This window comes from Cervus elaphus, chromosome 19 (genome assembly GCF_910594005.1).
Source record: "Cervus elaphus chromosome 19, mCerEla1.1, whole genome shotgun sequence".
In the NCBI taxonomy this organism is placed as follows: Eukaryota; Metazoa; Chordata; class Mammalia; order Artiodactyla; family Cervidae; genus Cervus; species Cervus elaphus.
The window spans coordinates 89546826-89562875 of record NC_057833.1 but is presented as its reverse complement, the minus strand read 5'-3'; the positions used below and the strand labels follow the sequence as shown (position 1 = coordinate 89562875).

At 52.2% G+C, this 16050-nt stretch overlaps 1 protein-coding gene across 1 annotated transcript in view; it reads right to left on the bottom strand.

The window, feature by feature from the left end:
• The window catches only part of SPSB4 (splA/ryanodine receptor domain and SOCS box containing 4), a 90819-nt gene that overhangs the window by 59317 nt on the left and 15452 nt on the right, over window positions 1-16050 (bottom strand). The gene's annotated exons all lie outside the window — the stretch shown is intronic.

Below are 16050 nucleotides of genomic sequence, written 5' to 3'. Positions count from 1 at the left end.
AAACTGTCAAGAGCTCTTTATATGGCTTAATGGAATGTCTCCAAGATAGACTCTAAGTGTCTCTGAGAGGTCACAGCCCCCAGCTGCTGCCAGGCCTGGATCCCCAATTGGTAGTGATTGACAGAGCAGCTGCCTGAAGAATCTCCGAGGCCCCAGGTCGGGCAGGGGAGGGGTCAGGCATTGTTGGAAGCTGAGCCTCCTCTGTGCCGGCACTGTACAGCCATCTGGTTTGGGTCAGAGGTCTCTAGGGACAGGTTTGATTTATAGGCCGGTGCAGCCACCCGGGCGGCATGGAGGGAGGGCACAGGGAGGCCAAGGCATGGGAGTGGGAGAGGAGGAGGGAAGGGCCAGGAGGGGCCCCTCAGAGGCTGAGCCAACACTGGGCCTCTGCTCTCAGCCTCGAGGGTCTCGGGTTGCTTTTAATAGAGAAACATCGCAAAAAAAGTACTGGAGGGCTTGCCTGGTGGTCCTGTGGTTAAGAATCGGCCTTGCAACACAAGGGACACTGGTTTGATCCCTGGTCCCGGAAGATCCCACGTGCCATGGGGCAACTAAGCCATGGTCCACTACTACTGAAGCCTGCGTGCCTAGAGCCCATGTTCTGCAACCAGAGAAGCCACCACAATGACAAGCCCGAGCACCGCAACTAGAAAGTAGCCCCTGCTCGCCACAACTAGAGAAGGCCTGTGTGCAGCAAGGAAGACTCATCACAGGCGAAAATTACATAAATAAGTAAATCTTTTTTAAAAGAAGAAAGTACTGGAAAAGCAAAGAAGTCTTTACTGTGAGCTCACTGTCCGGGCTGTACGTGGGGCTGCGGTTATCTGGGAAAGCAAAGGAATGAACCCCAGGGCAGCCCCACCCACAGCGCTGAGCTGGGCTTGCCAAGCCGGCAGGTCCCCTACCCTCTCTCTGCCACCCTCCATGGCCATCATCAGCCGCACTTTCCAGACGATGACACCAACGGGAAGGACAGAGAGGCCCCAGCCAGGAATGGCAGAGCTAGGATTCAAACTCCGGCTTTCTACCCGACCTCAGAGCTTTTCCCTCTGTTCTGCGGGGTCCCCAGAATGTTCCAGAGGTGGAGAGGTAAGCAGGGACCAGAGTCTAATGAGGGGGAGCCACAGAGGAAGACCCTGGAGCGTTGGCCTTTAACAATGTGGTCGTGCCTTCAACTTTTGAGTTAGAAAGCCCTGCAGGCCCTCATCCACCCAAGTGCACTCCGGTCGTGCAGAGCAGAGTTGTCGGTACCAACTGAGGTCACCAGGAGCACTTTACAAACAATCGGGCATCTCTCTGAGCCTGGAGAAAGGATCGCACTAGGCAGATGGAGAAGATGGCATCCGGGCAAGGAGCCATAGGCGAAAGTGTGGAGGTCAAATCTGCCTGGTGAGATGCGGATGCTGCCCTGAGGATGAGGGGCCAACTCTTGTAACAGAGTGGTAAGAAGCCAGCCCTGGTGAGAGAGGGCACATAGTAGGTACATCTCCTGGAGTCTGCCCTGAGAAAGGGGTGCAGCAAAGAGCCCCCACTCCCCAGGGCAGAGCCATCTGTACTCCCAGAAGGCTGAGAACATGGGCCCCAGAGGGGCTGATGCTTTTCCCATGTCCTCTGCTGGACATGTCCTGGGTCAAGAGAGATACTGCCCAGGGTTCTACTGGGGGTGGTGAGGATGGGTAGCATGGGGACTGTCTCCTCAGACACCACAGAGCACAGTTCCCCGGGACCCCTCCAAACAACCTGGGGGCAGCTGTGTGCCTGGCATGCCACCCCTCCAGCTCCTCGGATATGTAAGGTGCCCCCACTGTCTAGTGAGGGCAGCTGGGCTCAGAAGGACTCTGTGTCTGGTCCAGGTCACAGAGCTCTGCAAAGCCCAGCCCTGAGCCTTCACCCAGAGAAGTTCAGATCTTCACACTGAGGCTAAGCAAAGAGCGCAAGGAGCGTTTCAGGCATTGAAAAACCTCACTGGGATCAGATGGGAGACACCAGGGGTGAGAAGGGGACCTTCAGGACACTTGAACCTGAGAATCAGACAGATTAGGGCCCACATTCCAGTTCTGAGTTTCCCTATCCATGAAATGGGGGTGTTAACATGACCTACCAAAAAGGAGTTAATGGGATTGCATATACATATCTAAAGCATTTCTGGGGCAAGGAGGTGTTCAGCAAATGTTTACTTTGACTTAACTTCATGAACACTTCCGTCAGGAAGCCCACCAATGTGTGTCACGACAAGTGGCTCGGGGGGTTCAACTCCCCTCTCTATGTTCTGTGTGTGCTAGTGGGGACTTCATGAAACGCCAGAGCCAGACCTGAGCCATGAATCCATCCAGGGCTGGGGTGCAGTAGGCAATCCATTATCCACAGTCAGCCAGACATGTCACCTCCCAGCAAGGAATGCAGATGAAAGTCCATTTCATCATGAAATTAGACACCAGGCTACTTCCTGCCAAGAGCACCCCAAGTACACCCCTGCTGTGGCCTCTGGCCTCTGGCCTCTGACCTCTGCCCTTGGTTTGTTTATATGCTGCAGGGCTGGGGTCAGAGCTGAGAGGAGCCCATGGGTTGAGAAAACAACAACCAGATCCAGGCAGACACACACGTGTGTTAGGGACAAGGAAAACTGTTGGAGGACTCCCAGGGCATGACTACAGGCCTGCAAAAGATCACCAGGTCAGGAGGAAGAAGCAAGAGCCGCGGTCCCTGCGCGGCAGCCACCGATGCTGCTCTGCCCAACTGCAGTGGGACGGCGCCGACAGAAGCCCCCTGCCTGCAGGGACGAGGGAAAAACACCACCCTTTCTCCAAAGAGCCTGCTGCCTGAACGGAGAGACAGGACAGACACCTCAGACAGACACCTTAAAACCACCACTGAGACAGCTACGATTACAAGTCAAAGCGAACCATCAACAGCGTCTTGTGAAGCAGTCTCTACCTTGATCCAGGCCACCATTTACAAAGGGCTCTCCAGAGTTTGTTTTATTTCATCTCCATTAACAACCCTCTTTCTCATTCCTCCCCTTTCACCCACTAGGAGGAGGCGGCTCAGCTGGCTCAGGGATGCCGCAAGGACACAGATCTAGTAAGGGGCTCTGCTGCGCCCCCAACCCGTGCCTGGGGGTCCTGGGTTCTTGCCTCTGTTGCAGCTGTCCCTCCCCCCAAGAGAGCTCCTGACCCCTGCAGTCCCCTGGCCCTCCTCCTTGCATTCCTGGCATACCTCCTGTCAGTGGCCCCCTCCTGGCTTTCCCCACCCAGGACTTACAACATTCTTTACGGCTTCCTGGTCCTCCTGCTGCTGCTGCCTAGTTGTCCGGGGTCCTTCCTGACCCTCATCCTTGAGTTAGGTCCTGGAATATAGCTCATGGGAGAACTGAATCTCCTCGAAGCGCTGGAAGGAAACAGTGGCCTATGCCCTCTCCATGGGGCTCCCCAGTCCTCCCAGTGGCACTCAAGAAGGACTGCCCACTAGAGTTTGGCATGATGATGGAAATGGTCTAACCTACCTTGTCTGACGTGGTAGTCACCAGCCACCTGTGGCTTTGAAGTCATTGAGTGTGGCAAGTGCAACTGAAAAACTGGATTTTTAATTTGTTTCTAATTAATTTAAACTTAAATGTAAATAGCCACACCTGGTTGGTGGCTTCTGTATTGGACCAGAGGGTGTGTAAAGTCTGTCATCCAAAAAAAATCAAATGTGCACTCTCTGGATATTAGATAGCAAAGAATAATGGAGACCCTTCCAGGTCATCTTGTCTAACCCTTCCTTTTTGAGATGGAGAAACAGAGGCTCAGAGAGGGGAGGTGACTTGCCCAAGGTCACACAGCTGGTTGTCAAGCTGGAGCAGCTAAGCTAGGTTTTCTGGCTCCCAGTCCCCACTCCCTCTTTTCCAAACACCTCCCAACAACCAGTACCTGTACACCTGGGGCATTACTGCTTAGCCATCCATACCCCCTACTACTTGACTGCACCCCACTCATCCAAGAAGCCTCCTTCAGGCAGGAATCCTGAGCAGCTGACTTCCAGCCAGTGCTGGGTTGATGGCAAGATCGACTGCAACTGGGAAGCTTGTAACACACACACACACACACAATCATTCCAGGGCCCATGGATTCAGCAGAGGAGAGACAGCCAAAATCCATGTTTTCACACTCTCCCTGAGGAACACTGAGGTCAGGCAAGTGTGCTACGTGACCAGCTCCAGGACTCCCCACAACCAAGGGAACCAGCAGGTTGGACCTGAGCCAGAAGTACCAATCAGAGGGCTGGGGGGAACCTCTATCTGCACCTGAGAAGCGCTGAGCCCATCGGAGACTCTCAGGACTTTAAACCAAGACCTGGGAAGACAGCGTGTTGGCTAATAGTGAGCCAGAAGTGGTCCGAGACCAGGAGGTGGTGTCAGGGCCATGGTGAGCTAACCCCAAGGGATGCCCAAATTATGAGGGAACAGAGAAGACACAGGAGAGGTGGGGCACAGTGGGACGGGAAGGGGTCTGGGGGCAAATGTGCAGCGAAGGCAGTGGTGGGCTGCCGGAGAGCATCCCATTTCTGGGTCCACCCACCACTTGCACCACCACACACTTGCCTCCTTACCCGAGGCAACCTGGATCCCTCCTGAGGATTGGAGGTCCACATCCCCCACATTCTCAGGGCTTGGCCCCCAGGTGAACTCTGAGTGGCCCTGGGCTGTGACTCTGACCCCTGTCCCAGCGGAAGCCACCCTCAGAGAAGATCCCATGTGGGCCTCCCAGCAGGGACTGAACACAGACAGAAAGCTATCGTCCACCTTACTGAACACCAGGGCAAAACTGCTCTGATCCTAGGACACCCCGTGGGTGCATTTTGAGAGAGAAACATCAACCAATAGGACAAGATCTGGAAGGCGGCTGTGGCTTCTAATGGATTGACTCGGATGGGTTCATGCTTCTATTCTAATGACTCCACCGCCGGGAGGACCACATCTCTGCTGGGGTGGGCTGCCTCATCAGGTGTGGTCCCGGGGGCCCAGGATGGGGCAGCCTGTACCCGGTTGGGGGAGGAGCGGGAGGAGGGGGATGGGGCTCCCGGCAGGCGGGTCACGACACAGGGCGCACAGCTCTATTTATAGAAAGTGGCTGCTGCGAAGGATGAAGAACTGGGGAGAACCGGCTCAGCGGTATTTTCCAAGCTCACGCTGTCTCGGCTTAATTTCATCCCAAGCAAATAAATCATTAAGGAGGCACCGAGTCCTGGAAGATCTGATGAAGAAGGGCCATTAAACGGCACAGCCTTAACTTGAATTATGGAAGGCCTCAGACAAGCAGCCTTATTAGTGTCTGGGCTAAGCCGTAACTCATGCTAACCGCCCCCTTGCCTTAACCAAGTGACGAGACAGGGAGGGTCAGCCGGCTCCCCAGCCACAGGCACAGCCCAGCAGGCTGTCTGCTCTCCCCATGTTTTAAATACCCTCCTGCAAACGTGCTTACTCCATACACTGCCACCCCAGCTGCACCCACTCCCATGGGCAGGGGTGATGATGGATGGCCTGGCTGCTGGTGTAAGGGTGTTCACAGGCTGGGGCCGTGGGAGCTGACGACACCAGCGTGGGGAAACCCTTCTGATGAGCACCCAAGCGCCAAGGTCTGGGACCACCCACAGAGCCACGGAAGACTCACATGACCCCGTGCGTCATGGAGGTGAGAGGTGTGGGTTCAAATCTGCAGGCTGGCTGTCTCCCAAGCTCCTGCCCTGAGCAGGCTCTTCATCTCCCCTGGCCTCAGTCTCCTCACGTGGGAAGTGGGATAGCGACACCTTCTCATCCATGGATGAAACGGGATAACGTGCATGGGATGCTCACGAGCGTTGGCAGGGGCCTGTGGAGGTTTAAGTCAGATGATACACCCGCTGTGCTAAGCAGCATCTGGTCTCTTGTAAGTGCTCACTCGAGGGCTGTTTAACGCAGAGCTGTTTCTATTTGCAGTAATCCCTTCCCAAAAGAAGTTGCCCTCACGGGAAATCCATGGATGATAGTGAGGATTCACTTGGGTGCATCTCGCTGGCAACTGTGAGAATTTGGGTCTCAGGACACATAAACTGAGTCCCGCAGTGGTTGGGGAAGACAAGGACATGAGGGAAGTGGGGTGGGATGGGGAAGGGGCTTACGCAGCAGGCACAGCTGGGCTGCTGGGAGCAGGGGTGTGGGGGGTGGTGCACAGGACTGGTCCTTGCATCAGCCAGGAGGGAGGGCGGCAGGCAGAGAGCCAGACTAGGCAACCCTGGGTCTTGCTGGGGCCAGGGAAGCGGGTCATTTCCAACAAAGAAAAGAGGTCAACATAGGCCAAGGGGATTAGCTGGGCTGCAGGATCAGAGTGGGGTTAGGCAGGGGGAGGGGCTGGGGAGGAAGGGGAGCGGGGGCCTTGCATGTGGAGGCCTTGCCCACACCCCCAGTTCACTGCCCCTCCCAGTGGCACCCACACCAGTCGCACCGATGCCCATCGGCAGGGGCGAGAACAGGCTGGCTGTGCTGTAGTTGAGGGTGTTCAAACACAGCGGCAGCTGCTGACACCCGCTTCAGGAAACCCTTCTGCTCAACAGACTGCCCGATGCCTCGTCATGAGCATCACCAGGAGCTCGTCAGAAAGGCACAGCCCGGAGCCCTGCCCAGACCTGCTATGTCAGAAGCTGCTTTTAACAAGATCTCCAGCTGACTTGAGTGCACACAAAGGTCTGAGATGCTCCGCTGACAGCAAGTCTATGGGAAAGTCCCAGCATCACACCCACTGTACAGGTCTGAGAAGTCAGGAAACCTACGCCCAGGCCATCCAGGTCGTCAGTGGAGAGGTCACTTAAGTCTGGTCCTGACGGCGCTGAACCCCCTGGTTCAGTGATCTGAGCAGGGGTGGTTCTGGGTCTGAGCAGGGGTAGAGTGTCTGACATGTAGGAGGCACTGAAAGGCCAAGGAGGGTCTTGCTATGGGTGGGGGTGGGGGTTGGGTAGCACCTATTCTAAACTCTACCCAAGCTCCAAAGGCCCTTAACCCCCATCCATCCTCCTTCTCCTAAACTCCTGTGTCCTCCTTCATCCATGTTGGGTCTTTCAATACAGATTCATAAACCGCATTGAATCTCACCCTCATGTTTCTGGTGAGGTGCATCGCCAAGCGGGCATTGGAGGTCTGGGTTTCAGCTCTGGTTCTGCCACTAAAATTATCAGGTGACCTTGGGTAACTCCTCCTGGCTCTCTGGTCCATTCAGCTCCCATCTGTAAAATGTGGGTCTTGCACGGGCTGTCCAATGGCACGTTCCAGCCCTAATGCCCGGGGTGGGAGGGGGGCTGCTTTCACCCCCTGCCAGTCCCTAAGAGGTGAAGACTGGCCGCCCCATCCCTTTCCCTTTCCTTCAAGGACCAGTAGCAGCCAGTCCACAGCCAGGCCAAGCAATCATCTGTTCGGAGGCACACGCTGCCCCTCAGGCCCACGATCTCACAGCTCATCTCTGCTGAATATACACGTGGGCATAACTGGTGAGGCCACTGCGTGGTTGGACATCTGTGTTGAAAACATGCTTACCAGGCAATTCACCACTGGAAGCTACAGAGTGCGTGAAGCAGACACTTTGGCTGGAAACCTTTAAAACTGCTCATAGGGAAGGCTGAGCACTCCCAGCTCATTTGCAACAAACTCACAGTGGCCTCTGAACCTCCGGTGGCATTTCCATCATGTCTCTCAAAGAGAAAAGAGACAAACTTCCTCAAACCTCCCTTGTGTGGAATCCATCAGTGTTCACAACGTGGACCCACATTTAACAACAATCATTACTTCCACATCTAATAACACTAAAGAATTTTACCAACCTATGGGAGGTGTAATAGTTGAAACTGGTAATTTTTAAGCCCACCTTTTTTAGTACTTACTATGTGCCAGGCACCAGTCCAGTCACTTTCTGCATGTGACCTATGAACCTGGCGCCTTGTGGCAAAGTAAATTTCTGCTACTATTAGAGTCAGGACACTATGGCTCAGGGGTGGTGACTTGGGTCAGAGCTAACTAGCAGCCAAGTCCTGACCGAATCCAAAGCTGGGAGATCTCTGAGCCGCAGCTCTTCCCACGACCCCAGGCTTTGCACCCCCCACCAAGACAGATGACAGCAGCTCCACGGTGGCCCACGGTGACACTTGTCCCAAATGGGCCTGCACTTCAAAGCTCCCTTCTGGGATTTCCCAGGCGTTCCAGTGGTTAAAAGTCCATTCTGCAACGCAGAAGACGTCGGTTCAATCCCTGGTTGGGGAACTAAGATCCCACATGTTGAGGAGCTAAGCCTGCGTGCCAAACCTAGAGAGTGAGTGTGCTGCAGCGAAAGATCACTCATGCCACAATTAAAACCCGATGCAGCCAGATAAATAAAGAAATAAACATTAACAACAACCACAAAAAGTTCCCTTCTGCAGGCAGGACTTACTAGTCATGAACCTACTCATGACTATGTTAAGTGTGAAAAGAGCTCTCAAAGCAGGGCCACATTGTCTGAGCGAAACCCTTTTGTTCAGCTGAAAGTCTGTTCCTTTTTGTGGAAAACAAAGGGCAGGGGCCAGTTTCTGAATGCTGAGACCCTGAATTGAGTTTCTGGGCCATCATGCAGCCTCTGCTTGGCTTGGGTACGGGGACAGATGTGCGGTGCATGACGCACAATGAGGGGTGGAAATGGGTCGCTCCGGGGTCAGGCTTCAAGGGGGCGGCAGCTCTGAGCCCTGCTCACTCCCTTCCAACCAACTATGACTCCAGTTGCACTGCAGTGGAGAAGAGAAAAGCTAAGCAGGTGGCGGGAGCTCAGCTCAGGACAGTAACACAGGCTGCTTGAGCACCTACTATCTACTCTGCTACAGGGGTGGCTGAGGAGACTAGGATGCACTTCTGGCCTCAGAGAACTGCAACTTTTAGCAGGAGCAGCAGCAGCAATAACAAAATAGCAAAACAGCAGAACAAGAAGCTAAAAAAATAAATAAGTAAAATAAAACAGAAAGCATGTTGTGGTAAGAAAGACATGTTTCATTTCTTTACTTATTTTTGCCTGCGCTGGGTCTTCATTGCTACCTGCAGGCTCTTTCTCTAGCTGCAGTGAGCAGGGGTTACTCTCTAGTTGTGATGTGTGGGTTTCACATTTTGGTGACTTCGCTTGTTGAGGAGCACCGTTTTTCAGGTGCACGGGCTTCAGCAGTTGCAGCACACAGGCTTAGTAGCTGTGGCTCATGGGCTCCGGAGTGCGGGCTTAGTAGTTGTTGTGCTCGAGCTTGGGTGTCCTGGGATCTTCCTGGACCAGGGATGGCGCCTGTGTCCCCTGCACTGGCAGATGGATCCCTAACCAGGGAAGCCCAGAAAGACATGTTTTAAGAGTTTCATTCTGCTATTCACTGACTGGAGAGAAACTACTGTTGTTTTTCTGAGTTTCCATTTTCTAACTATAATAATAAAATAATGAAAGGTAAAAAAAAAAAAAAAATCAGCAAAACACACTTCCTATGGACCTGCTCTTGGCTGGAGAAGCCCCATGGACAAAGGAGCCTGGCTGGCTCTAGTTCATGGGGTTGCAAAGAGTCAGACACGACTGAGTGACGAAGCACGGCAGAGCACACGGATCTGCTCTGTGCAAGGAAGGGCCCAGTGGTCTCACGGTACTGACAGACAGCCCATGTAAAGATTGACTGAACTGACTGAATCAAATGATCAAAGTCCAACCATGAGTTTGAAGCCATCTTAATACAAAATTAAAGCAACTGTGCTATATTTTAAATCAGACACCAAATCATTCATAAGCATTCATCAGGTGCCAAAGACAAGCTCAGCACTGGCACAGCTCAATGGGTAACACAGGAAATACTGTAATATCAAAGGCTCCCCTCCACCCCACACCTAATGTGAGCCGCGTGCTGGCACACGCTGCATTTCTGCATCAACCTTAATATTCACAGCAACTTTGCAAGGTATATCTAATTATTCCCACCTCACAAAGGGGAAAAACTAAGGCTCAAGGATGCCAATTAGCCAGCAGGGGTAAGAAATAAACTTCAAATCAGGATCAAAAGTTTACCCTCAAAGACTGGAAATTACCTAGATGTCCAAAAGTAAGGGTCTAGATAATCAAATTATGATACAACCATTACACAGAAACCCATGCAGCTGTTAATAAGGAATGAGGCAGCTCTACGTTAATCATATTTAAAAAGTCACCAAGATCTACTAAGAGGGGAAATGAGATGCAGAGCAACATTCACCGTATGATCATGCTGGTGTGAAACTCCTGCAAGGACATGGGGAAGAGTGACAATAGCGGTTGCCAGCAGGAAGAGGCTGGGGAGCTTTGGGATGGGGTATTTCACCAGACAGTCTTTTGTAACATTTAAATTTGTTGTCACATGCACCGTTTACCTTTCAAAAGTAAATGCACACATATTTTTAAATCCCTCTGGGGCTTCCCTGATGGTTCAGTGGTAAAGAATCTGCCTGCCAATGCAAGAGACACGGGTTTGATCCCTGATCTGGGAAGATCCCACATGCCAAAGAGCAACTAAGCCCACTCCCCACAACTATCGAGCCTGTGTTCTAGAGCCCAGGAGCCACAACTACTGAAGCCCGTGTGCCCAAGAGCCTGTGCTCCACAACAAGAGAAGCCACCACAATGAGAAGCCCGAGCACCGCAACTAGAGAGTAGCCCCCACTCACCGCAACCGGAGAAAAGTCCTCGCAGCAATGAAGACCCAGCACAACCAAAAATAAATAAAATTATCTTAAAGATAAGTAAATAAAGTCCCCAGTCTGCCCGTTTCCCCACACATGCCTCCTGGGTGACCATTTGTGCCCTGGGGAATTCACACCCACCTGGAGAAAGAAGGCACACACATGTGGGAAAGTAGTGAGTGGAGTGAAGCAAGAGGAGGACTCAGTATTGAACTGGGGGCTCAGGGGACAGAGCCATGGGCTGAGGGCTGGGGTGAGATAGAGTCAGGGCAGAGTGATAGGGCACTGGTCAAAGGGGAGACCAGGCCTGGACTTGAGTCAAGAGGGAGGAGAAGCAGAGTCTGGATGTCAGGGCGGCTAGGAGGACCACACCACCGGGAGACACATGGGAGTCGGGCAGGAAGGTTACGAGTACAGAGCAGACAGCTCTGGCAAGGGGACAGTGTCCTTGCAGTCATCCTGGTAGAAAACTCTCTCTGGCCTTCATCAATACCAGAAGCCTTGGCTGGCCGCCAGGGCTTCTTTGCTGAGCTGTTGCACCAATAAATACTTGTTGGCAGATCAATTAAACCATCTAGGAATGACGTCTGGAACGACAGTGTCCCTGGCTCAAGGAAGGTGGACAAGCCCTCCCTGCTCATCAGGACTGAGATGCTAGGGGTTCCCATTCCCCATCCCCCAGAAAGTCAGTCCTGGGCTCCGAAACCTGTTCTTTGGAACCGGTAGGCAGAGTGGAAGCAGCGCTGGCTCAGGTTGCAGGAGGCAGGGTGCAGGAGTGCCCCGGGTTTCAGTAAAGCCTGCCAGTAGCTAGTTGTGGGGCCCTGAGCCAACTCTTCAACTCTCCAAGGTTCAGTTTCCCCATTTATAAGATGGGGATAATAACAATAACATTGCCTCAAGGTTCACTGTGTGGACTGAAAAAAAAAGTGAGTAAGACACTTGGCCCAGGGCATAGAACCTAGGTGGTACCCCTCCAAACATAGAGTTACACGACTCCCAAATCAAAGCTTCTGTGTCTGGGGCCCTGCTCCTCTTCCTGGGTCACTCATGTATTACTTGTGTGTGCATGTTAAGTCACTTCAGTTGTGTCCAACTCTTTGGGACCCCATGGACTATAACCCGCCAGGCTCCTCTGTCCATGGGAATCTCCGAGCAAGAATACTGGAGAGGGTTGCCATGCTCTCCCTCCAGGGGATCTTCCTGACCCAGGGATCGAACCCACATCTCTTATGTCTCACACTCTGGCAGGCAGGTTCTTTACCACTGAGCCATCTGGAAAGCCCTCACATACTACTTACCACCCAAGAATTCCAAGACAGGAGACAAAGCGGTTCTGTCAGGCCTCCTGGCCGCCAGCATGTGGAAGGAGGAGCCGGGGGCCAGGGAGCAATTCCGGAAATCATCCTGGAACAGATTCCAAAGGCCGGGCCCACCCCAGGGACGACCCTCACAGCGGTTGGGATGCTTTCAGTGACATTCTCCTGTGAGCGACCAAAGCACGCCTGATTCACAGACACTGCTGGGGCTGTCTTTATGCAAAACTTTTCAGAGCATCCTGCAGAGCTCTGTGCTAAGCCAAGAGCTTTGAGGGCTGGAGGTGAAACCAATGGGAGGGACAGATTCTCGGGGCCTCCTCCAAACTCACTGCCAAAGGAAAGGGTTCCATCCTTTGCTGAGTAGCCATCCAGCCCGATGGAGCAGCCTCTCCTGTTCCTTCCCTTTTATTGGTAAATATCTGTACAAGGTACCCCCTGGACCAGCCTGCCTCAGTTTGATCCTGTTATTAGCTATGTGACCTTGAGCAACTTACTCAAGCTCTCTGGGCTTCAACTTCTTCACGGGAAAATGAAGATGATCATACAGGTTGTGAGCTATAAAGAGTTGTTACAAGGATTAAATGAATTAAAACGTACTTAGAATCTAGCCCAGCCCACACTAGGTACCAGAGAAGTGTCGGTTATGGGTGATGGTGTCACTGCTGTTATTTGGCCCCAGACACAGGTACCTTGAGCCAGCTTGCCAGTTTGCCCGGCCTCGGTTCTGTGCTTCTCAATTCATTCAGATGGCAGAGTCCCTGGGCATCCTGTAGTTCTTTACTATAAACCCCCCACCCCAGATGCTGAGCTGTTTTGCTCCAGGGTGTAGCTGAAGAACACATTTGTAATAGGAAAATGCTCTTCCAGGAGCTCTTGGCCTCCACAAACACATACTTCAGAGTCACAAGCAGTTAGCTCTTTCTAAGTCTTGCTTTTATAGTCGTAAAAATTAAAAAACAGAGAAAATGATGTCCATTAACTTCCTTCCTACATATTGGAGGAGAAGGCTCTATTGAGGCCACTTTGATTTTTATCCTTAGGTGAACCCCCGGACCTGGCCCAGCTCACCTAGTTAATCAAAGCAGTGAGCAGCAGTCGCTGTGGGCTTGCTCTGTGCTGGCAAGCTTTACCACAGCTGTTTCACAAAGGAGAACACTGCGGTCCACAGGGAAGAGGTAATCCTTGTCCACGGCCTCCTGGTAAGTGCTGGGGCCAGACTCTAAGCCCATCTTTTCTCCCCACCGTGATCCTGTGGGAAATCAATCCATCCCAGAGAGGAACTCCGTCTGCCTCTCTGCTCCATAACCTCTCTGTGACTGCAGTCCCCTAATCCCCTGGTCAGGGCTGAATTTAGGGACCTGCCTTCATGTCCACAACCAGTGTTGCTCAGACTTCTCCTCATACTCAGAAATCCATCTTGGGTCACCCTACCTGCCCAGGGACTCTCTAGGGCCAAACCCCTCTCAGTGTCTAGGAATCCACTGGACTTCAGCCCAGGTTACTAGCTATAGGCATTGCACAGTCCCCTCCCCACCAGTCCCTGTCAGACTCCCCTCGGCCTGTCCTTTGTTGGTCTACCCTATAGTCAGGTCTCGTCCCACTGACCATGGGTCTTTCAAAGCCCAGAAAAGCTGAGCTCCCCCTTTGGCAATCACACTCTGCCCAAGATAGAAAACATCACTCCTATCTGAGAAGAGGCCAACACCACAGTACTCAAGTCAGTCCTGTTACCCAATGGGAAATGCCCACGGCTCATATGACATGACATCCCAGCCTTCCCTTGCCTCCTGGATGGGCATTCTAGCCTCTGCCAACCCGAAAAAAAATCACTGCCAAGGGGAAGGATGGAACATTCCAAATTCCAGCCTCACCAAGCGTCTCCAGGCACCTGAAGGATCCACAAGCCCCAGATGCTCGGAACACAAATATCCTTTCCCATCCAGACTCTGCCCTCAGCAGAACATCAAGGCCTGAGTGCTCTTGATCCTATCCTGAGTGGGGGACCCACTACCTGCAACACTGTTAGCACCTTATTGCCAAGCTGCCAAGTCACTTCGGTCGTGTCCGACTCTGTGCAACCCCAAAGACGGCAGCCCACCAGGCTCCCCCGTCCCTGGGATTTTCCAGGCAAGAACACTGGAGTGGGTTGCCATTTCCTTCTCCAACACAGGAAAGTGAAAAGTGAAAGTGAAGTCGCACCTTAGCTTGTAGCTAAAAATGAAGCAGCAGGTAATACCCAAGTGGAATCAATAACCAAGGGAAGGCCCACCTTGGGGGCCCAATTGTTGGCTCAGGTAGTTCTGCTGGGTATCAATGCTGTCCTTTCATCCCAGATGTCATATTATTGGTGCCACTGCATGAGATTTCACAGCAGCTATGAAAGGGACCTGCTACTGTTCCCTTTTACAGATGAGTAAAAATGAGGCCTGAGGCATTAGAGTGGCTCACCAAAGACCCAAAACCACTGAGCACTGAGGATGCAGTGGGAAATGAGGCAGGTCAGAACCCAGAGCCTTGGCACATCAAGGCCACCCTTCTAGTCCAGTGAGCAATTCTGGCAAGGAGATTTCCCAGTTCCATTTTACAAGAGTATTTGTTAACAAAAATAAAATTTGCTGTTGCTGTTGGTTTTCTCAGCACTGGGGTTTGCCTGGTTACCACGTCACCCAGCATTCTCCACTAGGCACTGTGGTGACTAAGCTAGCCCATCTCAGGATAAATGTTCATCCTTTCTTTATCTAACCAGCCAATCAGAGAAAAAACAGAACAACACTTTGCCATTCAATGTCAATCTGAGTCCAACAACCACGGAAATGAAATGTGAGCAAAAGTGTCGCCAATTAAACCACAGAGCAGAGCACAGCAGCCACTTCCCAATGGCCTGTCACCCTTGAGAACGGTCAGCCCACCTTAGCTTGAGCCAACGTCAATTTTACTTGAGTATAATCTTGTCCTTGACCTCTTTTCTGGAGTGTTACTCTCAGTCCCTCAGCTAAAGTGGGAGCACGGGAAAAGAGTGGGCTTCAGAGCTGAGAGAACTGGGTAGGCCTGGGTTCTTGTTCTTGGTAAGCTCTGCTCTTCAGTTTCCTCTTCTCTGAAAGGGGGCAGTTATATCTCTGGTTTAAAGTTAATAAGCTGGAATTCTGGCTTTAAATGCCCACCTCAGGAGCTTCATCAGGGGTATGGCTTCATAAGTCAAGTGGACAAGGTATGTGCAAGCCCACAAGTGCCCGACTCCAGGCTCTACTCAGCCGGGATTCCACGGGGGGCAGACAGTCACGTGCACCTCTGTCCAGGGGCCACCCTGCCTCCCTGAGTGACTCCCTCCTAAAATCGACAACCGTTTTTGTTACCAGGGTTTTAAGCTAGCTTCACAGGATGACTGTGTATATTAAATGAGAGAAAGCCTTAGAGGTGTCAGGAGTCAAACCCAGCAGCCTGTGGGCTTATCTGCAACCTGCAAGGGAGTTCTGTTTGTCCACATGGTGTCTTTAGCAGCTGTCAATTTGAAAAATGGGAATAGTTCACACAAAATCTAGATTGCTGGGTCCTCTGGAAAGAAGTCAGAAGATTCCACAACTTTTGGCTCTCATTCCCATGAGGCAATAATCAGAGAGATGCCTAAGAGATAGTTCAGCAGGAAGACCTAGATTTGAGTGTTCAGCCCCTACATACAGCAGGTATTCAACAAATGATAGTTACTATCATTACTTATTATTTATCAGTAACTTGAGTGCAAGAGATTCAAGTGCAGAGACTCTGTCTTCTACTTGTCTCTCTTCTCCTGCTGTGAACTTGAAGCCAGGTACACAGGAGACATCATTTGGCACAATCCTTACAGAGACTGGCTTCTCTGGTGGTTCAGACGGTAAAGCATCTGTCTGCAATGCAGGAGACTCGGGTTCAATCCCTAGGTTGGAAAGATCCCCTGGAGAAGGAAGTGGCAACCCACTCCAGGACTCTTGCCTGGAAAATCCCACGGACAGAGCAGCCTGGTAGGCTACAGTCCATGGGGGCGCAAAGAGTCGG